The sequence below is a fragment of the Ostrinia nubilalis genome, chromosome 14 (assembly GCF_963855985.1).
Source record: "Ostrinia nubilalis chromosome 14, ilOstNubi1.1, whole genome shotgun sequence".
NCBI lineage: Eukaryota > Metazoa > Arthropoda > Insecta > Lepidoptera > Crambidae > Ostrinia > Ostrinia nubilalis.
The window spans coordinates 8275905-8301191 of record NC_087101.1 but is presented as its reverse complement, the minus strand read 5'-3'; the positions used below and the strand labels follow the sequence as shown (position 1 = coordinate 8301191).

Below are 25287 nucleotides of genomic sequence, written 5' to 3'. Positions count from 1 at the left end.
ATAGATGACTAAAACTTAAAACGGTGAAGCACCTACTATGATTGATTTTCATACTAATTAAGTTATTATAGCTTCTATCAGATGAGCTAATAAGACCGCAGGTCCTCCAAAGATTTTTGAGTATGTCATTAGACTTCGTATACCTATGTCTAGGACTACATACTGGGCCTGGTGTTAAGTGAGATGCAGTCAAGGATGGTACATTACCTGCCCTGAAAGTTTCTGTTCACTCTCGCCTTGAAAAGACTTTCGTCGTTTGAGAACGACTGCAGCAGGCAGCAGTAGGTCGTAATTAAGTAGAAATAATACACATTTATTTAAATATTCGGACATAATTGTGGCAAAATATCCTTAAATCTTCGTTCTTGTTTCAATTAAAGCGTCTTCTAAATTCAGCCAGGTGTCTTATTGCCATCTGAATCAGCCCTAAGTACTTCCGCTTATAAATATTTGAAAGGAAGCAAATTAGGCTGCTTCAAGATGATGGCGTTATTACTAATTAAAAGGCATACATTGTATAATGGCGTGTGGGTGTGGGCGTTCTAAATTAGTACTGACATTTAACCTCAGTGAGAGAATCTTAACTCGCTTAACATGGAATAAATGGTTTATAATGTGCTAGCTTTTGCCCGTGGCTTTGCCCGGATTTTGGAGCTTAGTTTGGGAATAATGTCGCTTTCTACTGGAGCAAGAGTTGTTCCCGAGATTACTTCTGATAAACAAACTTACATACTTTACTTCTTATAATATTACTTGTGCAAACTCACATTGGTTCTTTGTGGGGTTGGACACCGCGACAATAGATCGTTTCATCCGCGAAGACGCGCTCCACCAATTTTTGGTCGAGGGAAGCGCGGGGCGCGGGGAGTTTGATCCGAGCAATCCAAGCGTCATTATTATAGTGTGCGTGTGCGCTCATGGATGATTTAGCGTGTACCGACAACACTCAAACATTAGCGGAAGAATGGTGGGGCGCTACTATTCATGTATGAAACGATCTACAGGGTGTTAGGTAAATGGGTATATGAGCCGACACTAGCCCATGTTAACATGGTCATATAAATGGTATGGTGAAGTCAGAAAATTTATATCTTCATTTTTATTATTTTATTTTTCATACAAATCGTATTTTATAAAATTTATTTTGTATGAAAATTAAAAAAAATACAATGATGATATCAAATTTCTGACTTCACCATACCATTTATATGCCCATGTTAACATGGGCTAGTGTCGGCTCATTTATACCCATTTACCTAACACCCTGTATACTACTGGCCTTGCAGTCCCTAGCAAAATTCACTAATCAAAGCCGTTTAAAAACTGACAATGAGCCGTATTAGAATTCATCACCATTGCTAAATATAAAGGATTCCCATTATTTTGCGAGAAGAAATCACAGGCCAAGATGAATTTTATTCAGTAGCTCCAATATCGTGTTGAAGGTTATTTATGAAGCTTCGTGACAAAGTGTCTAAACTAATTGAATTATTGATAACAGAATTAGATTTTTGTTTGTGCAGCTGATTGATAGTTTGCAGATGGAAGTTTTTAATTGCATTCGGTCTTGTATCAAGAAATGTTCTTGATTTGAAATTACTGCATTGTTCGATGTTCAAAGATGCTGTTGTTATAAGGACGTTCCCTCGGAGACGTTTTTTGCAGGAACTGTTTTTTGCAGGACCCTGTTAAGATATGCGCGGGACTCTGCATTACTGGACCCCCCAAATTTGGATTGCCATGGGAATGAGCCCTAACAATATTTACATAGTTTTACTAAATAAGTGATTTTGTATTTGCCCAGGTATGTAAGTTAAATCAAGTTAGTAGGTATAGAACCTTATTGACTGGTATTAAGGGTACCCTTTTCAGCCTATCCAGGCTATGAAGGGTTAATAGCCGAAACGCGGCGTAAAAAGCCGCGTGAATAATAAAGGGTACTCGAATAATACTCGTACTACAGTCACCCCTGATTTAATTTAAAGCCGTTGACCTTTGTATTCGCTCAATTTGATAATTGTATTCATGGCCGTCAGTGAAATGTCAGAGTGACAGTGGGCTTAGATTTATTTTGTGTAAAATAGAACCTTATTGCAAGGACACATGGTTTCTGTTTGTATCCAACGGGAACCATCCCCGGTGGGCCGTAATTAACAGGTTAGAAGCCCGACCGTGGGCGCTTGCGGTCAGCGTGGGCTTTTCATTGTTTGTTTTACGTTTGATTCACTGTGGATGAAGATATACCTACTGTTAATAACTTAATATATTCTAATTGATAAGTGCCATTGCCATTTTTATAAGTATTCCTTAATTTTGCATAACAAAAAAACGCAATTTAGTGCAAGATCAAAATAATGTTTTTGCGCAGATCAATTGGAGTTATAGAAGCCCAGTCGTGGGCGTCTACCGACAGCGTGGGCGATTCAGTGTTAGAAGTCAGTGCACTGAGATATATTTTTGTGCAAAAAACAAACACGTCCAATCCGACCGAGTTTACATAGATATACAAGTTTTCGTTTCAGCCAATTAATTTCCACTGATGGATAAAGGCTTATACAAAGATTTCCAAATTGACCGCTCTTATAAAATTGTTCAATACAAATTTTAATGGTGGCATTAAAATAATGTAGGTATGTAAGTAGTTATCTTATATTGATCTTCTAAATCTCCTGAAAGTAAACGCTTTCGGCTGTTGGCTTTGGTTGGATACGTTTATAGCGCGTGGGCGTTTGCGGTCGGCGTAGGCGTTGCATTGTGTTGTCTACGTCGAATCACTAGGATGAACATAGTTCTGAAAAAAATTACGTCCATCCATGTTGGGAAGCCACTAATATTCGTTAGGACCCTAACAATCCATCCATTTTCAACAACTAATTTGAAACAAATGTGTAATATGCGTGTCAGTTTTCTGCTTTTTAATTTTCCCAAAAATAAATCTATCCACTTGATTATAAAGACTTGTCGGCATTTAGTTCCGCGGAGTATGGTCAGTCGTACTGAAAACTAAAAAAAAGTTGTTAAATTCGAGTATTCAAGTCATTATGAAGGGAACTGTATCTCTAGCATGAACAGCTTTCGTCTTCGAATCGTTTGCGTACTCGATAAAATTCGATACTCAGTCTTCGAATTAAACAGTAACGTGACAATTTTGATTCTCAAAATAAGTTTCGTGCAACCACATCTCATATTAAGTTCACTTTACGACACGTTCACAAGGGCGCTGTTGTAGTTTTCTTACTAAATCTTTTGATGGCGATTCGAGTACGTAAACGATTTGAACTCGAAAGTTTTTCGTGCTAGCCGTACTGAATTTTTTTTTCGTCGAATTTCTTGCTCGGTAAAATTTAATCCCAAAATATTGGGATATTACTCTTTAGTTGATGCAGAGGATGAGGAAATAATATTAGATTTTTTTCGACTGAACTTCACAACATTGGCTTTCTTCTTTAACTTCCTTAAGGTGGTCTTAATACGTGAACCTAAAAGTTAACAGCCTTCTATCATTAACTTTTCCCCACTTAAGAGGTGGTGGCTCGTTTTAACACCAGCTTGAGCTAGATAGAGATCAAGCTATAAAGTTTTATAGTGATTTTATTGCCGCTTCCTCAAACCAAAGACATTCGTCCGTAGTCAAAGCGCTCTTAATCTGGACGCATAGAGAATGCTTGTTCTCCACCATTCTCAGTCCCATGTGCTTTGGATTATCCCGTCGGATAGAATTCACACTAAATACTGATGGCATCTGCTAGTGATGTGTTATTGTGGTATCTACAACTCGATAAAAGAGGTCACCTGTCATTGACAGAACTAGAAGCTTTGAATCGTATGTTTAAACGGCTGTAATAATCGATTTTGTTCTATGTTTATTTAGCCTTTATTGACATGGTGTCATTTGAAGGATATATTCTACCCTGTCAGGTTAATTAGGCTTTAGATAGTCCTCCGTCCAGTTTGTTTACTATTTATTTATCAATTATCATACAGAAAACTTTTCAATGGTATCTTATTCCATTTCATTCATTCTGGTTTCTTTTAATAAACACTGACTATTTTTACTATGGATATGACGTTGACTCTTATCAAAACACCTTTTTTAATTGATTTTCTATATTGGGTATCCCGTAGATTGTATTGAATTTATTAAATTTATTCACAATCCATCGATAAGATCTATTAAAACAATCAGTATCTACGCTTTATAAGATATCCTGTCGTGTCAGCACACCACTAAAGCCAGTTCTCACGATAACGATCGGATAAAGGTTCGCTGGTAATCTTACTACCCTGCCAATTTCAGGAGTCTTGTAAGAGTGAAAGCACACTATGCGTTGCAGCGCGGCACCGCAAAGATTTCGCTGTATCGCGCCGCACCGCTCGTGTGCCACCGATATTTCTATGTAAAGCTTCATCCACACCAACGCGTGCAGATCGCCATCGCCGGCGCGATCATAGGCGAATGACAGGTCGCGTGACCCATGACAGTTCACGCGACCTGTCATTCGCCTATGATCGCGCCGGCGATGGCGATCTGCACGCGTTGGTGTGGTTGAAGCTTACAGCGATACCGCTCCGGCGTCGCACAGCCGCCGCACCGTGTGCTTTGGCTCTAAGCTCGCTCTAGTGACAGGACCGCCAAGGGCTACGCAACTTGGACGTGTAACATCGGAGCCGGAGGCATCGCCTGATGAATTTGATGAGATCTTGATAATGAGATCTTTATAAAGATAAGCTAACTAGTGGGAAGGTTTTATGGATGTGAAGGAGGTGGCGATGGGAAACGGATGTAAGTGTTAAAAATATATTTTAATTTACAGTGCGTAAGAGGATGAAAAATCAATGATTCACTTTCTATAGACTAAAGAATGTGGCAAGGTTGAATGTCAACACGCACTTTTGTATCACCACGAGCTCCGGAATTACATTCTTTACATCTTTATGTAATTAGATAAGACACATCCTTCGAGTCGAACTCATCAATCTGGAGGCATTTATAACTTAAAAGATTCATCTACTGAACAAACCTTTAGGGTTCAAATAAAATTATGTGATCAAAAAGCTTCTTCAAGTAAGTAATTTACTTAATCATGTAAACATCCCATTAAATAAGATCGCAGGTCATTGATCTCGATGAATGTACATTGTGTACAAGGAGCTTAGGACTGGGCCTAAATAGCTTTATTGGAAAGGTCAGCTTTACTTAACAGAATTTGCTTTTATAGATAGTTTCGTGGAATTTAAAATATCTAATACAGATTTCTATGAATTATATTTGATCAGTCATAGAAGATTTATCAAGGTTACATAAAGTTATGTTAACGGGCAAATACCTCATAATTATTTTTAATATTAGATGTGAAAGTGACGCTGTCTGTCTATTTTTGACTTTTTTACACAATTTTGGTACAGAGATGAATGCCCCCGGAAAAGGCCTGAAAAGTCACAACGCTTTTGGTGATAGTCTATATACATATATAAAAATGAAACCCGTTTTCCGTTGTCACGACATAACATGAAAACGGCTTGACCGATTTGGCTGATTTTTTTTTTGTAGTTTTCTAATACTCTGTACAAGGTTTTTACGGAAAAAAATATAAAGAAAATCTCTCAGAAAGATTGAAAAATATACATTTTATTTTGCATATTTTAAAAAACGCGCGTAACGAATGTCAACGTCATTCAATTTAAAACAAAAAATCTGTGGTAATCTGTGACACCACATCGATAACCGCGCTGACAAATGTCAATGTCATTCAATTTAAAACAAAGTAGTGCATCAAAGCTACGCTAGAAGCGCGGGAAACGTCAAGCTAGGCGGTTGTCTCAATTTTTGCTTTTGCGATTTTTATAAATTATCTAGTAAATAGAGATCAGTTAAGTAGTGGAGTGTAGTATATTTATGTTTATCTTTCTATTTATTTATTAGTTAGTGATTTTGGCAGTGCTCTGGTAAGTTTTTACCTTTTTCTCTGGTTACATGAACGACCCAGACGAACCTGGGGGCTCTGTCCCCCAGGTTTCGTACAATGTCACTATAGCTAATAATTATTCAGCATTAGATACTGAAAGTTCATGCACGGATGGCTCCGAACATTCTCAAAATAAATCTAAACGTTTAAAACGGGCCTCTGTACCTAAGTATTGTAAACACTGTAATAAAAAGAGGAGACGTCATCATAAAAGCTCTACAGTTCCTTCGCTTGATTCATGTGAATGTCACTCGGAATCTCATTCCGACATGCTAATTCAGCCAAAACAACAACCAAACAATTTCAATGATACTATTGCTAAAAAGTCTGTGCCAGTGTCAAACTCACCAAACTCACTTGATGTTGAGTTTGAGAACAATAATTTGAATTCTCAGCGTCTACCAATTGGTAGGAATCTTTACCAGGCATCTGATGTTTCTCCATATGTCATACACATACAAAAAGAACAGACAACTTCCAATCAAAATACTTCAATTCACCCGGTTTCTCTTGGTTTGTTTTTGAAAAAGCATGGTTTTAAAAACATAATAAATGGCAGTTTAAAACGTATAGGCAGAAATCGTGCAGCTATTTCCTTTTCTAATTATGAGGATGCCAATACATTCATAAGTAGCACTGTCTTGACCAATAATCACTACAAAGCGTTTATTCCAACATCCAATGTTACTCGCATGGGAGTAGTGAGGGGCATTCCAACCAGCTGGACTGATGAGGAAGTCATACAGAATATTACAGTCCCTATAGGTTGTGGCAACATTCTTAAAGTAAGGAGATTGAAAAGGAAAACTATTGGAAAAGACACAGTTGAATACATACCTATAGAGACTGTAGTTCTCACATTTGATGGACAAGTACTTCCAAGGAGAGTATTTATGTGTTACAATTCTCTGCCCGTGGACTTATACATTTTCCCCACTATACAATGTTACAAATGCTGCAAATATGGTCACATTAAATCACAGTGTAGATCTCTTCCCAAATGTTTTAAATGTGGTCATGACCACTCGGGTGACAGCTGTTCAGTTGATGAAGAGTTTGTTAAATGTTGTCTGTGTACAGGGTCTCACTTTGCAACTAGTAAAAAATGTCCTGAGTTTTCCCGCCAAAAGCAAATTAAAGAGACAATGGCTAAGAATTGTATTTCTTATTCTGAGGCTTTAAAATTACACCCTCCTCTTGGCAAGTCTTATGCTGATGCTTTGACATCAGTAGCCCCAGTTAACACAAATAGACCAGTTTTGAAAAATTCATCTGATAGTATACCCAGCAGGAGTTCATATAAAAAAACAGTATTTCTTAAGCCTAGATCCCCACCAGTAATTAGTCCTGGATATGATAAGGCCTCTCATGATGCTCTTACTAAAGACTTCAACATAAACTTTCCTTCATCTGGCACTGCTTATAAAGATTCAAGTAAAGACTCTTTACTGTCTGATATTATGTCTGTTAAAGAACTTATTATTACACTTATTAATTCATTGTCTCATTATAATTCAAACTTCACACCGCCCAACGCTGCCTCATCCCAAAACCCTGTAAGTGACAAAAATAATTATTCATTTGATAGTAATTTTATAAATAATAATGAATTCGGTGGTAATTCAATGGAATTGCCGCAGTATTTACAGTAAGAAATCTGATTTGTTCCATTTGATAAATAAATATGACCCGTTAGCCATTTCTCTCCAAGAGACTTGGCTTAAATCTAGTAGTTGTTTTAAAGTGGCAGGCTATGCCTGCATTAGAGAGGACCGTCTAGACGGTTATGGCGGTGTTGCACTGCTGGTCAAGCATTCTTGGCCTTTTAAACATATTCCTATTCCCGTTCATAACGATGATTATTCCATTATAGCAGTCTCTGTAAATGGTATTTGTTTTGTTTCCATTTATATCCCACATCCATCCTCTATCATATATGATGAAATTTTACTTAATATTTTACCGTCCCTTCCAAAACCTATTTTAATAATGGGAGACTTTAACGCCCAGCATGCTTCTTGGGGTAGTTCTTCCTCTAATTATTATGGTTCAAGAATCTTAGATTTTTTAGATGTGAATAATTTATGCTTACTGAACTCCGGGGAACCTACACGTCGCACTGCTAGTTCTGAAGGATTCAGCGCTCCTGATTTATCTATATGTTCTCCTTCCTTAGCGTCATCTTTAACCTGGCACGCTCTTAGCTCTTCATATGGCAGTGATCATTATCCTTTATTTATAACTTTACCATTTTCTGACAAATCAATCCCAATCCGTCCCCCTCGATTGAAGTACCAATTGATTAATGTTGATTGGAAACATTTTAAAGAAAAAGTGGAGGAAAGATTAGAGTCACTTCCTTCCTTACAATTAGACAATCATAGCAATTGTGCTGATACTTTCACTCAAGTTTTAATTGAGGTGGCGGACAATATTTTTCCTGTTAAAAAGAATCGTAGTAGATATATTCCTCCTCCCCCATGGTGGGATGAAGAATGCGCTGAAGCTATTAAAAAAAGGAAATTAGCCGAACGTGCGTACAGAGCATTTTCCTCTTCAGAAAACCTAGAAACTTTGTCTGAACTTATAAACAGCACCCGTAAGTTATTTAAACAAAAAAAATGGGAAGGATGGAAATCATTCTGCACTTCGATATCACCAGACATTTCCCCATCTGAGGTATGGAAAAATATTCGGAGATTTAGATCTTGTTTCCGAGAGAGCACTCCCTCGTTCATAGATAAATCAATTGCTGATTGCTTTCTAGATAAATTAGCGCCTCCTTCTGTTCCTCCTATAGATATAATACATCATGAATTAAACTATCCTATTTGCACTGAAAACCTTACAGATTTAAATGCTCCATTTACTTTTTCTGAATTAAAAGGCATTTTGTCGTACGTGAAAGATTCGGCTCCTGGTATTGACGGTATTCCTTATTCTTTTTTCATTAATTTAAGCGATTCTTGCCTTTCATATTTTTTATCAATAATTAATTCCATTATGATTAACGGTAACATGCCTCCGTCATGGAAATCTCAAGAGGTAATTCCAATCCTCAAACCGAACTCTCCTGTAGGTAACTCCACTTCGTATCGGCCTATTGCTTTATCGTCTGTTCTTCTCAAAATTGCAGAGCATTTAGTTAAAAATAGATTAGAATGGTATTTAGAAAGCAAAGGTATATTAGCTACTACTCAATTTGGTTTTAGAAAAGGGAAGAGTACTATGGATAGTTTAGGAATTTTTACTACAGATATTCGCTTAGCCTTTACTAATAACCAATGCCTCCTTGCTGCCTTTCTTGATATCACAGCCGCTTACGACGGTGTTAATTTATCTATACTTAAAAATAAACTGGTAAAGCTACAAGTACCGATTACCCTAATCAATTTCATTATTAGTATGTTATCAGAAAGATCTATTAACGTTGCTACTCAAGATTCAACAGTTTTGACCCGAGTTCTTTGGAGGGGATTACCCCAGGGGTCTGTTTTAAGCCCATTGTTGTATAATGTATATACGTACGACCTTGAATCTGTTTTTATTAATAAAATTAATATTCTACAGTACGCTGATGACCTTCTTTTGTATGTTTCTGGTTATTCAGTAAGCGAATTATGTCATTGCTTAACTTCAGCTTTAGGTTCCCTTAAAAACTGGTTAGATAATAACTGTCTTTCATTATCGGTCCCCAAAAGTTCTGTGGTACTTTTTAGTAGAATGCGGATGCCACCTCCGATTTTTGTTTACTATGATAATATCACTATCCAAGCTTGTAAGGAGGCAAAGTTTTTAGGTATAATATTAGATGACAAACTATCAGGGGTTCCTCATTGTTATTATGCCACGGCCAAATGTGAGCGTCTATTAAATATTTTGCGCTGCCTCTCAGGGGTCTGGTGGGGTGCTCACCCTTCCTCCCTAAAACTTCTCTATAACGCCATAATACGTAGTGTTCTTGATTATGGAGCTTACTTCTTGGAACCTTGCAATCTAGTCGGTCTGAAAAAAATGGACAGCATCCAATCAAAGGCTCTTCGTATTATTTCTGGTACAATGAAATCTAGCCCTATTAATTCTTTACAGGTTGAATGCACTGATCCTCCTCTTAGATTGCGCCGTCAATTCTTATCTGACAAATTTGTATTTAGAGTTTTACAATATTCAAATCACCCCCTATTTTTAAAATTACAACTTTTATCTGATTCTATTGGGACATCTCCTTACTGGGCTCATAAAAACCTCCCCTGTCTAGTTTTAAGTTACCGTAAATTTATATCTTTTCAAGCTCCAACTCACAGAACTCCAAAATTTCCCATATTTTCTGCTAGTTTTGAGTCGTTAGTTCTTTCTCCTGAAATAATATATGATTTAGATATCCCAAAAAATTCACTTGACGCTAAATATAAATTTAACTTAATTATTGAGGATAATTGGGCCGATTGGCATCATATTTATAGCGATGCATCCAAACACTCCAACGATGGTGTGGTCGGAGTAGGGCTTTTCCATCATCAGTATGGTATTCATGAAAAGGTCAGATTACCTCCTGAAACATCAGTTTTTACCGGGGAGTGCTGTGGAATTTATAAAGCCATAGAATATGTCCAAATTATGAAACTGAAAAAAACAGTAATTTTCGTAGATTCAAAGAGCGCTTTACAAGCCTTAGAAAGATTTCCATTTAAAAGCAATAGTCAATATCCAATCGTAATCCAATGCAGGGAATTGCTTCATAAATGTTCTACTTTGGGGTTCAAAATTATCTTCGCCTGGATTCCGAGTCATAGCCATATTTTTGGTAACGAAAAAGCAGATAAATTTGCAAATGAAGCTGTTGTGAATGGTGATATGATCAGTTATAAAAATTATTGCCATGACCTTTTGTCCCTCCCTAAGTCCTACTTGCGTGAATCATGGGAATTGGATTGGGCGCACAGTAGTGCAACCAAAGGAAAATGGTATAAGTTCATTCAACCTACCATTCCTATAAAACCATGGTTTTTTAAAATGAAACTGGGAAAGGTTTCTACCTCTAATATTATCCGTATGAGAATTGGCCATGCTTGTATACCTACGCATCTTTTTAGACTTAAAATTGTTAATTCTGATTTGTGTGAGTGTGGCACTGGCACAGGTGATTTAAATCATCTGTTTTTCATTTGTCCATTACATGACCGATCCTCTTTCATCGAATCCCTTATATCTTTAAAAGTACCTTTTCCCACTTCCATAGCCTGCCTCCTAAACATGCATGATAATATTGATATTTATAATACCCTATCTATATACAGGGTGTCCCGTAATGTAACGTCAAGCCGGAACTGGGTGTTGAGGCAAGTTGTGCTGGTTATCAGAAAAATATAAAAAAAAATCTATGTGGCATATTTTAAAAATAATAGGCATTTAAAAAAAATCAAAAAATTCTACTCCAGGTGACGGTCCTTTTGCTCGTGTTGCCACAAATCTTCACTTTTTCCAAATTTTTTTTTTGTTATGTAACCCTGAATAATGCTTCTCTAAATTGTTATCAAAATTACAAAACCAGCTGCTCCAGCTTGGATGAAAAAAATACATTATTCCCAAAAAAAATTTCAAAATAAAAATTTTGCTAAGTTTAAACTGACTGTACTGAAAAAAAAATGTACTACGCGAGTGTGGCAAGTGACGTCATAATTTGGCGCATTTAGTAAGGATTCCAAAATGGTATAACACTTGGTAAATTTTTGCTATAATTGTCGACAATTTTTGTTTTTTTGGAAATAGTCCCGTTTTTAACTTTATCTACCTTGGTTAAAAATTATTATTCTAATGTGCCCAAAATTCAAGTTTCTGTGACTGACTACCGTACAGCCAGTCACAGAAACTTTTGTCACCATGACAGTAATTAGTAGTTGACATACTGTGACAAAAGTCACCCGTGCGCGCGCGCCTTTACTACCTGCTCTGCCTGCACTTGTACTTGGTAACAGGGATAATAAGGATATGAAGTTTCGGTTATGGATACGGTTACGGATATTAGAATAATATTATACCGGTTTCGGTTACGGTCACGGATATGAAATCATTTCAGATTATCCGAAAGTTTCGGATAATTTCGGTTACGGAATTATTAGAATTTCAAAAATGTAGGTATAATACAAATAGCAAGATGCTGCGTGAGCGTGACCCACATAGCTACTTTATGTACCAACTAAGACGACACCTATGTATGATAAAGGTAAAACAGGCTGGCATATTAGATGGTGCCAGCGAATGCCAGACAAGTTGGTAACAAATATTAAGATTTAAGGTACAATTCCAAGACGGGCCGCAGACCGCAAACTGCAACCGCAAACTGCAAAACTATGAAATCGGCAGCGCGGCATTGCAGCTGCGGCGTGTATACTGCAGATTTCATAGAGTTTTGCAGTTTGGCCTTTATCCGAAACTATCCGTAACTTTTTAATCAGTTTCGGTTACGGTTATGGTCATTTTTTTATTTCGGATATCCGATAGTTTCGGTTACGGTTACGGATATCCATAACATCCCTGCTTGGTAAGATGGCCCTCTCCGTCCCGCTCATACCTTTTAAAATGGCTTCTCCACCTCACTTAAGCCAGAAACTTGAATTTTGGGCACATTAGAATAATATTTTTAACCAAGGTAGATAAAGTTAAAAACGGGATTATTTCCAATAAACAAAAATTGTCGACAATTACAGTAAGATTTTACAAAGTGTTATACCATTTTGGAATCCTTACTAAATGCGCCAAATTATGACGTCACTTGCCACACTCGCGTAGTACAATTTTTTTTCAGTACAGTCAGTTTAAACTAGGCAAAATTTTTATTTTGATATTTTTTTTGGGAATAATGTATTTTTTTCATCCAAGTTGGAGCAGCTGGTTTTGTAATTTTGATAACAATTTAGAGAAGCATTATTCAGGGTTACATAACAAAAAAAAATTTGGAAAAAGTGAAGATTTGTGGCAACACGAGTAAAAGGACCGTCACCTGGAGTAGAATTTTTTGATTTTTTTTAAATGCCTATTATTTTTAAAATATGCCACATAGATTTTTTTTTATATTTTTCTGATAACCAGCACAACTTGCCTCAACACCCAGTTCCGGCTTGACGTTACATTACGGGACACCCTGTATATGAATAATAATAACATTAAAATTTAATTTGTTATGTAATTTAATTTTTATGTTTCCGGATTATTTATCATTTTGTTCTCTCCTTTATTTTCCTGATCCTTTGCAACCTTTTTTTTTCCGTTTTCCATTTTTACTTTCCTATACGTTTCCCAACCTTTACCTTACTTCGTCGTGGCTGACGCACAAGCCGTGCATGCCATCATAGGAAAAAAAAAAAAAAAAACGCTACGCTAAGGCGGTACGAAGTTCGCCGGGTCAGCTAGTATGCAATAAAAATTGTCTGTGAGAGACCAAAATTCACGCAAGTAAAACATCAGGCACAAGCTAGTCTTACTGGCGAGGAGAGTCTCATTCAACCCATTAGTCGTCTCCATCAGCTAGTATAAGTAAGCATTTCCCAACGTAAAATAAGTCCTAAATCCTCTTGACACATCACTAACACATCTACACCTATTCGCAAAAGTGGGTGAGCTCATTAAAAGAATAGCCCAGACGTCATGAAGTGGTGCTGACACATTTTAATTTCCTGAGCGTGGGGCGATAAGAATTATTAGGGCGCCTAGCTTGCGCTGGGGCTAATTCACTGCGAATGGGTGATAAGATGAATGCCCTGATATCAAATAGAAAATTGATTGTAGAGGAAGTTTACAGGGAGAAAGTAGAATTGATCATCAGTCTGATAGAAAACGACAAAATCCCTAAATTAATCAATCTTATAATAATGACTTTGAGTTTAAAATCCATTGGCGAAATTCGGCATTTCGTGGAAGATTAATATCCTGTAATCTGTAAAAAAAGCCCTTCTTCCTGGTATTGGCTTTATAGAGACATGAATTTAAATTTTTCGGCTTCTTCAACCAAAGTGATACACAAAGTGATTATCTTACACTATGTGTTACTTTGAAATCAAACCTCTAGAGCCTTCGTAAGGTCTCAATCTCTTAGCGCTGGACCATAGAGGAGTCCTTAATAAGTACCTACCTATATTATTTTTATTATGTGCGAATAGGCCCTAATGCTCCCTAATTAAACATCATTGTTCTTTTACAAAGATCAGTCTTCTTAGTAGTCGAATAAACAAAACCAACATCATAAAGAAAGCAATATTAATTCACCAGAAGGCGGGGGCTAATTTAGCTACCTATTATTTTCTTTTTCATTCCCAGAAGCTACTAACAAAGAAAAGGAGCGTAATGTTTCAGTAAGTGCGACAAGATTTAGTGGGAAACCAACTGGGGCAAGTTAATTCGCTGCAAATGGGTAATGGGAAGAATGTCCCCACCGTTTCGCCCCGACTTCGGGGAAAAATTGGGCGCGCCTGATTTAGATGTAAAAAGTTTTTTGTATTACGTTTTCCGGGAATATTTTGATTGACGTTATCATGAGGATGAGATTATTATTTATTATAAGAATGTTTAATTACACGCAGCATATTTTATCACAAAATTTTTATTTCCTCTCGGCTTGAAGGTCATGGGATCGATTCCGAAATGGGATAGGCATAGTGTTAATTCACTTTGAGTAACTATTTGCTTAGTCAATCTTGACATTGCTATTATCATATGTATATCACACATTGTGCTACAGCGTCTTTCCGTTCTATACATGGCCAGAACGCACCCATAGGAAACTGCTCGTGTATATTTTGTAGTGCCCGTTTGTAAATCTGTGACTCCAAACTATACACGAATTTTGCGTACTGATCGTGTATAGTTTGGAAGAGCTCAGTAAAAAAAGTCATATCCAAACTATACTCGATTAGTTTCTACTACACCACTTACACTTGACTAGAGTGTGTTTAGTTAATATTGATTTAGTAAAATATGGAATTATATTTAAAATTACATATATTCGATATTATTACATAAAATATTATTATTTTACTGAATCTATAATAAATCTAGATTTTTAACACTATTGTAAGTGGTTTTTCAAATTAAATTGATTAGGTAGATTTCAAATTAAATAACAATTATTAGTGTAATCATAAATTCATTTAAAATGAGAGAGAGTGAGAGAAGAAAGTTTAACGTGCATTATTAATACATTATGCGAGACTTTAAATGCTAGGTTTGTATTATCGGCCGTTTGGTGTAGTGGTTCGAAACGGACTACTATTCCGGAGGTAGCGGGTTCGATTCCCGCACAGTACAAATATTTGTGTGCATGAACATTTTATATTTGTTTGTATTGGACTGGGTGTTTTCTATGTATAGTAAGTATGTATTTACAAAAAAAAAAAGTATTTAAGTATGTATGTTTAATACTTAGTATTATGTACAAGCTTTGCTTAGTTTGGGACTAGAAGCGCAGTGTAAAATGTCTAAGGATATTTATTTATTATTTATTTTATTTATTAACTTTTATCTCAATATTTCATACCTACCTACATAATTCTTAATTTAAGAGTTATTCGAGAATTGGTGAAAATTAAATATCAGCCCCAAAACAAATATCTTTTATAAGGCAGAATACGTGTCGAAAGATGATTCAATGTTTAAAGTAGACACGCAGATATGAATTAATATGTAATAGAAAGAGAGGTCAATAAGACAAAATGACTAGCATGCAACTACTCGCGTATAAATTGTAATCACGCACTTATTACAATACATACATGATTAGTCCGTATGCGTACTGGCGATGTATATTTTGGAGTAAGATAATTGACCTAAGTCACTACAAAGTATACGCGAGCAGTACGCAGCATATGCGTACTGGTCGTGTATAGTTTGGAGGAGCTTAGTAAAAAAAGTCATCTCCAAACTATACTCGATTAGTTTCACACCCTTGCGTTCTGGCTATGTATAGAACGGAAAGACGCTGTGCTACAGCCCATACGATAAAGAACGAACCTCTTTTATTATTACGTGGAACCTAAAACCATTTCACAAATGATATGCAAAGCATACAATTTAAATAACTCAGTCCACAACAAATGACCGCAAAGAGCTGAGAATTATGCGATATCTCATCTAAGTCCTATTAAATTATCTTGAGGCGAAAGCTCAGGCCATAAACAGCCAATTTACAGGCGCAGCTAACTGATCTACCTAGGGCGGAGTCTTAAATGGAGCTGGAGATCTGGAGTAGATCTTAACGCGACCGGTTGTAATTGTCTCGACATATCGAGTTATAGTGATGTGGCAACGTTCTGGATTAAGGGTTTCGTACCCAAACGGAGTCTTCCAGTGACTTCGCCCACTTTTAGTCCACGGGCCATGTCGCTGGATTGAACTTCAATGTTTTTATTAATAAAATAAATTACCATCAGGTGAGATACAGGCCAAGAGCTTCCTCGTTGTGGACAAAAAAACCCTCAAATCAACAAAAATCTACTCTAGAATCTTAGATTCAGCCCAGTTGTTGCAAGAAAAAATATTTCAAAATTCAATTCAGTGACTTGGCCCGTGGACCAAGCTAAAAGTGGGCCAAGTCACTGGTAGACTCCTCAAGAGGACAAGGATAAGGAAAGGGACATAGAGAATAGGACCCATCACTTAGAAGCAGTTGTTTGTTCGTCTGTGAAACGTAATAGATGGACAGAAATAAATACCTCTACTTATTAACATTATTTTAGTCGGCCGTTTGGTGTAGTGGTTCGAAACGGACTACTATTCCGGAGGTTGCGGGTTCGATTCCCGCACAGTACAAACATTTGTGTGCATGAACATATTTGTTTGTATTGGACTGGGTGTTTTCTATGTATAATATGTATGTATTTACAAAAAAAAAAGTATATAAGTATGTTTATATCCGTTGTCTAGTACCCATAGTACAAGCTTTGCTTAGTTTGGGACTAGAAGCGCAGTGTAAAATGTCCAAGGATATTGATTGATTGATTGATTGATTTTTGACGATTAGATCTACAATATCAACGCAAAACAGAATAATGGATTTCAATCTTATTTAGGTACGTCTATTTTTATCACAATATTGTTATTTTTTCACAGATTTCGAAGAAACCAATTGTTTCTTTCACTAAATTCTTATTTTTGATTCTCTCTAATTAGGCTGATGTTACAAACAAAAATTGTCCTCTTTAGACTGAACACATGCTCGTACCAGAATATTGTTACCTTTTATTACTGTTTTTGGAAATAAATGTTTCAACTCAATTGAACTTGAAATGTTAATGATTCTCACCACAACACTAGTCGTCTGTAATTGAATAGCGCGAATATTTGTGTGCATTACAAACTTCCCATTAGGATTATAATTTAGTTGTATGCAATAATTTACTTTAATTATCGCTTAGCGTTGCAAATGACAGGCTATGATGGGCCAGGTGTTGTTATGGTGGTTTGACAACCTTATATTATGTGGATAATGTTGTTCCGAACACGTTTGATGTAGTTAGTTATGTTAGTTATTGCCTGTTAATTATTTTCTGCCTTAAGCAGAATGTAGTGTGATTAAAAAGCCGAAAGATTGATCAAGTAATTTTTATTGACTCCCTATTTAGATAGATGATGACTTCAATGCCTTCAATAAATGCCCTAAACACATCAGAAGATTTATAAAATAGTGTATAAAAAATCCCATGTTTTCAAGTTCAATATTAATAACTCATCGGATAGGATTTAAAGACCTAATATGAAATAAACACATTCATCAGGATACGAAAATCTTCTAATATTCATATTTTGTGTCCTTGTCAAAGTATGATAAGACACATAAAGGTCACCGCGACCTGTCCTGTCTGACCCAGGACGCCCGATTAATACCGCGAAAAACGACGAGTGTATTCAATTTCATGTCATAAAGACAGAACAATACCTCTGAATATAGCCTAAAAGGCGAACCTTGTACTAATAAAACATAGAAAACAATGTGCGGGAGGCGGGAAAATTCGCGCGTGAAATTCGCTTACTAGCATGATCGACCATTCGAGTATGAACTCTATTGTGGTCTATCTAAGTTCATAATGAATTTCGATGCTGCAAGCCAGTGTGTGCGAGCATACAAATTGGGTAACATATCGGCGCTAGCGCACTTACAATGGTGTGGCCGTTTCTTATCCTATTGAACCAATGCATAACGTTCCTTTTGCTTTCTCATAAGTTTTGGATTTGTATAACAGCAGGACACCAATAAATCAATTAATGAACTTTTTAGATGGTGTTAGCATGCGACTCTCATAGATTGTGTACGAGTGTGTGCAAAGGGTACATCGTCATTAGTTCTCAAAATCTATGAAGGTTGAAGTTGTGCCTTGGAATTATTGGTCAATGGTGTAACAAAAGTTTTTTCAACCGACTTCAAAAAAGGAGGAGGTTCTCAATTCGACCCGTATGTTTTTTTTTTTTTTTTTTCTATGTTTTTTTACGCGATAACTCCGCCAATTATGAACCGATTTGAACAAATCTTTTTTCAGCGTATAGGTAATACCTCAAGGGTGGTCCCATTTAAATTTAATAATAATAAAAAAACCCCCATGGGTGGAAAATTGGGGATGAACTTTTTTATACGCAATATCTCCGCCGATTATAAACCAATTTGAACGATTATTTTTTTGTTGAATAGGTATTATCAAAAGGGTGGTTTCATGCGAATTTGAAGAAAAACTGGTCATGGTAGGTACAACTCCTTAATGCTTAGGAGTTGTAGGATAATTCTTTAAATATTATAAGTACAAATAGACCAACAGTTGTATTCTTTCATGTTTTTAAGGTGGGCTGACGGTTTAAGGTCTTTTTAGGTTTCCTATATGGTAACCTGTATTTTGTAGGGAATATTATTTTACACTAGACATTAAGAGTATGGTCTCAATGTACTGCCTACTTTCAGTGGTAACATCAAGGTAGTAATTAGTTAACTAAAAAGCAAGAAATAAGTAAAATTTTATAAAAAAAAATAAAACCGACTGCAAAAACCCTACACTAAAAAAAGTAGAAAAATAATTACTAATTACCTACTTATTTATTAGGACGAAATATTAATATTTATGTAGGTATACCATGATTGATACTTTTGGAGTCGGTGCAGGCAAACTTTACATGTTTCATAATCTTGGCACCGACTCCAGAAGTATCAATCATGGTATACCTACATAAATATTAATATTTCGTCCTAATAAATAAGTAGGTAATTAGTAATTATTTTTCTACTTTTTTTAGTGTAGGGTTTTTGCAGTCGGTTTTTTTTTTTTTTCATCACAACTTCACAAGTAATAAAAATTTCTGTCTTTCCAATCTACGAGATGCCCTAAAACATTATATTCATCCTTACATCATAATGATTGTCAGATCTTTCCTCTAGCTCGCTACTACAGCTAATATAATACAATCAGCTGCCTAACAATCGATTGAGTCGAGTTATCACAGTTTGAATGGATGTTCCGTTGTATTGAGGCGCAGGGCGGCCGAAGGTCGGCGCGACCTGCGCCCCAGCCAGCAGTCAGGACGTGACCTTCGAGGGAAAGTGTTGCTTTAATAGATGGCTTTACGATTGTCGGAGACACGAGATGATAAGTACTTAAGAAGTGGCGTCAAAGTTTTTATAACGTGAGTTAAATGAATGTCAGAAGTTTAAAGACCTGTGTTGATGTAAAGTTTCAGATAGAGGGTAAGTCTTTGTTATATCTATCGTATTCGAATCGGCATTCACGAGCTAAAAAACGAGTCGCTAAATTAAGTATCTAAAGTAACTTGCAACCGTGAAGCTTAAAAAGTAAACAAACTTTTTTTGTAAGCGATAATTTAATGTAAGCCGAGAATTCTTACCATAATACAGTCAAAAACTTTGGCAAGAAACTTTAGGTCTTCTCGGAACCAGGAACTGTAAGAAATCACGTTTGCAACTTGTACAACGAACGAGTTTTCCAAACATTTAATTAGGCTTCATAGACATCAGTTACAGAACAAACTTCGTTTCATATTTAACTTCCCAGAACTCCAGAAAAGCTGATGATACGGTCGTCAACATAAACTTTACCAAATAAACAAGGCCCGAGTCAACCGTCACACTCGTGATCGTAAGATTTTTCGCCGATCCGCGTTATCTGTTGCGAGCGTTCATCCATGAAATGTTTGTCATTTCGTTCTACGTAAATCGACGCGAAAATACTCGCTCCACATTGTAAACAACGAACGACGCAACAAGTCGCGGGAGAGATTCGCCCCATGCCCACACGACCTTCGCTCTTTTACGATCGAGGATTGAAACACTATCCCTAATGAGGGTTAGTGACGCATCGCTGTCACCGCCCCCGGCGTCATAACATCTCCAAACAATGCTCCGCAATGACCTTCAAAACGAGCGGAGTTTACGCGCGAACCACAATGCGACTGCAAATGACGCAGCAGCATCTGAAAGGTCACGAAAAGTTCATACGTATTTATCTGCGCAATTGCTCGTACGTGGTTACTTACTACGTCATAGCATACGGGTGATATGTACCGTTAGAGTGGTTGGCGGCGTTAGGAGTGCGTTGCGCGTTGCAGCGGGTGGTGTAAACTTCCATCGCGCGCATTGGTAGAGGCGGGAGGTCAGCGATCATGGTGGCAGGACGCTGCGGTCGCGGGAACTGGCGCGGCGCGCAGGGCCGACTGGCGCGCAGTACGCGGGAAAGGGACGGGTAAGTGTACGCCTGCGCGGACAAAACGCGGGAAGCACGTTCTAGAATACGCTTCCGCAAACATCTAAGCCGGTAGCGGGTAACCGCGGGAGCGTCGCCGATGCGGTAACGGCCCACGCATTGGAATTCGTTTCATCGTTTGGTGGTTGCTGTTTAAAGGCTTTAAATTTTACAAGTAGTGTCGTATGTCGTGGCTCTACATGCGTAGGTTTCGAATGTGTTAGATTGGTACAAGTAGGTAATTTTTATTGGCGTCAGCATTTTTGTACACGAGTTCCAGTTTATATTTATTGATCTCTACATTGTGCAACAAAATAGATTATAGTAAACTCTGTAACAAATGGAGCAGAAATATTTTTATTTCATAATCGTGTGGTAATTTCATAACAATTATGTAAGTATGTATGACAAAGTTTTTTTAACTGTCAGTAGGTACTAAATAAATTTTCGCGGTCCAGAATTCAGCCTTTTAGACTCAGTAGTATTGAACTGAAGAAGTTGAAAGACCAGTGAGCAAGTCAAGATAAAGTATTTCATAAGTATAATATAACACGCAATATTCCCGAACTCCATTATATTAATCTTTCATAAAGCCGCTAAACCCAATCCAACACGAGCAAAGATTGCAGCGAGAACTTCTATCGAAAATACTCTTAACTGATTTTATCTGAGCAAATTAGGAAAGTTCGCGGGTAGCAATGATTATGGAAAACAATTTCCAAGGAAAACATAATTGATTCGTATCAACTGTGGGGAATTTCCGAAGGCTGTCGCAATAAGTAGGACAGCGGGTCAAGGATGGCTCCTGTCCCGCCTTCCCTGTTTTATTAACCCTGTAACTCCTCTATACAGCTGTTATAACGACTATTCCACCCTTGAGAGTTACGTAAAGTTATCTGCTTGAATATGCCTTTTAATAACTTAATTACGAGTGAACGCGCCTTTTGAGAATCAATTTACAAGACGCTCGCCAAACGTAGGGTTGGTAAAAATTTCAACAGTAAACCCAAATTACTGTAATTAACTTGATACCGTTAGACATTTTAATGAGAAACTTTGTTTGTTCATCGCATTTTTATTCCTCAATTACATCATTTTATGTACCGAGTGAGTCACGATGTTTACCCAGTTTTTAAGTTGAAAGACTGGAACAACAACTGAAAAGAATAAAAAAACTATATTGTTTAGGCAGTTTTATCGGTAGGAAGCGATCTCTTCCAGACTTAAGATTGATCGTTCGGTTGATCGAAAATTTTCTTGAGATTATCATAACGAACTTAGTCGTTAATTTCGTGACAAGCTTAAAACTTACTCTTAAATAATTAAGATTAAGTATAATAATGATCTTTATTGATACATGAATTAATTAGCGAGACTAAACACAAAACCAAAATAACTGTGAACCTTCGATCATTAAGAACAATCTTAAGTTCTTCGAAGGTACCCGACAGATGTAGATGTCCCTTAATCACCACTTAAGCCCCGCTTAAACAGCACAATAGCTCCAAACGGCCTTAAATAAGAACACAGCGATTTTATCACACGTCGGGCCAAATTATCTTTTGAGCCGTCTCGCTGAGTGGATCGTAAAAGACCCACTACAGTTATATTAGGGTAATATCTGTGATCTTGGTCATGCAAAAAGACCTTTGGGGATGGCATCTGAAGGAGATTACTTAATACGGGATTATTAGTATTTTTGCAGAATATTATGGGGACAACTTCATTGGTTAAGGTACCAACGTACTTACAAAATGAGAAAAAAATAAGCTTTTTTCGGGTAAAAGAAATAATGATATCGAATTCGGAGTGTGGTCCAATTGCTTACATAACTTTGTAACAGTTATATTACACCTATTAATGAAGACTTTAATAAGTACTTATACTTTATGGCGATAAAATATATTTTACAACGAATCAGTATAAAGTTTCTTTTAATTATTGTGTCCACTAAAATAGATTATTACTTCGCGTAACTTTATACAGCATCAAGTTTCTCAAAACAAGCAAGTCATGATCATGAGCCTAGTAAGATTGTTTTTAGGACCTCATAATGTCTAAATAGGGTAATTTAACTTCAATTACCTACTTGTAGATTATAAATTGCAAAGAACATTTACCCTTTTTATAGACCACGTCCATTACCAGTAGCTGATAAGATACTGTAAAAGCAATAAATTTATGTAATTTATGTAGTTTATCTTTAATTTTGCCGTCTAAATTAACCCTTCAATAGGGGAATAAGGTTAAACATAAGGTGGGGTACATCCCTATTATTAAGGGCTAAGTCGGTAAATCGGTTTTCCTAATATCGGTAATCGTCCGACCTTCAAACTCGTCATGGAAAGAGAAGAAACAAACAGTTCTCGCTCTTAATATAGATCCCATCGCTCAAATTACACCCGATATAGACCGAGGGGGGATATTTTTGTCCTCCTATTAATAACTTCATTTTCATTAGGCGCATTGTACACGATTAATCAAGACTCTTCAACGAATATTAGAGACTAGCTTTCCACCCGTGGCTTCACCCGCGTGCAATTTTTCGGTTTTTTATATAACCTATGACTATGTGGTTTTCTATTGGTGAAAGAATTTTTAAAAACGGTTCAGTAGATCCCGAGATTATCCCTTACAATTTAAAAAATAATACAAACACAGAAACTTTACCTCTTTATAATATTACTAAAGATTAGTAGAGTAATCATCATTACACTGATTTAAATATTCGGATTTAGATAAGTGTTTTAGGTTTTTTTTTTTTTATATTAGTGCTACTGAAATGCACATGCAACTGGTGCTAACGGTTTACTCCAATTGCAATGCGGTGTTTTAGATGGAGATTTTTTGGGTGTTCATTTATTAAAATCTTTCAGGCTGTTTACTATATAGGTTATGTATATTTTAAAGCTATTGGTAGTTTCTTCTTTTTTGGTTATATCTATTAGATTGTAAGGATTTACGTTAAGCAAGCGAGAAGTGGTTTCATGGATGTGGCGTTGTGTGACGAATCTAGGGCATTGTGTAAGAAGATGTTCCCATGTTTGTGGCGTTTGGTCGTCACAAGGACAGTGGTCATCTGCGACGATGTGGAAACGTTTTAAGTAGCTTTTGTGATATCCGTGGTTGGTTAACACTTGGGTAATTGCGAAGTCCGGTCGGATGATCTTTGTGAACTCCCGTAGGGTGTTAAACGAAGGCAGGAGAGATCTTGTATGGACACAGGTATTAGGGTCCATATATAATTTCTCGGCCGATACTTCGCATATGTGTCTATTATGGTGTTTAACCAGGCTAATAGGGACGGCTCGGTAGTCCGGTGATTTATGCATCTTGGCAGCAGCCTTAGCCGCCGAGTCTGCCTCCTCATTGCCGTCGAATCCAGTGTGGGCCTTGATCCACGCGAATTCGATGTCTAAGCTGGATGAGCGGGCTTGGTATAGCAGTCGGTGAATATCAACGGCCAACTGGTTATGGGTGCTGCCATTTTGCAACTCTGTGAGGCCGGATCTGCTATCAGAGAGTATGAGTGCGTTTGAGAGTTGAAAGTCAAGTATGTATTTACAAGCCCTCTGTATAGCGAGCATTTCTGCTTGGAACACTGAGCAGCCACCATGAAGTTTGAGCCTCTTGACGACTGGTGGTTGTGAGTTGGTTGAGTCTTTGACGACAAATGCAGCCCCTACGCAGTCGTCAATTTTGCTTCCATCAGTATATATGAGCCAGGTATGATTGGCACCAGCCTGATTCAGATCTGATGAGGAGGTGATTTCCTCAAACTGAATGCCGATCCTTTCAGACGGGTGGAGAAATTTGGACGGATGACAGGGTTTCTCGATGTTGATATCTCGGGGTAGAAAAGATGTTGTACCAGAGAGTTTAGTGGTCTCAATATCAGCAACCATTGCGACCTTTGCTGGAAGCGGGGTAAGCTGTGAGAGAGTGATTGCAGCGGCGGTGCTGACCGTTCTGAAACCCCGGATGATCTTTATTGCGAACAGTCTTTGAATAGAAAGGAGGCGTTGAGTAATGTATTTATATTTTTGGGCACATGTCCAGATTCCCGCCCCGTAGCAGATAATGGGCTCTATGACGTGTTCATAGATTGTACGAACGTTCTCTGAATGTACGCCCCAGGTTGGCCTTATGAAGATACTTAGTTTGTTGTAAAGGGTTTTAACCTTATTGATGATATAATCCACATGTTTTGTAAAAGTGAGTCGCTTGTCTATTATAATGCCGAGATATTTAATGTGGTCCGTATATGTGAGCCTAAGGCCCTTCATGAACAGTTTGCATTTGGCGGCTTTATTTGTAAATGCTATTGTTTGCGTTTTGTCTGGCCCAAACTCCAGCTTGACGCTTTCGCCCCAGCTGGTAATTCGGTCCAGTGCAATATTGATGATATTTTCGAGTATGGTGTGACTTTTAGAGTGCGCTATTAGAAATATATCGTCAGCGTACGCCTGGAGATGGCATCCGTCCGGTAGAGGTGTTAAGAGCAGTTGGTCCAAGATAAGGTTCCACAAAGTGGGGCCAATTACCGAACCCTGAATGCATCCCCTAGACATAGTCTTGCTAACTTGACTGTCCGC

General features: G+C 37.2%; 1 protein-coding gene across 1 annotated transcript in view; it reads right to left on the bottom strand.

The window, feature by feature from the left end:
• LOC135078318 (uncharacterized) overlaps positions 1 to 25287 on the bottom strand; it is a 295960-nt gene that overhangs the window by 122162 nt on the left and 148511 nt on the right. The window lies entirely within an intron of this gene.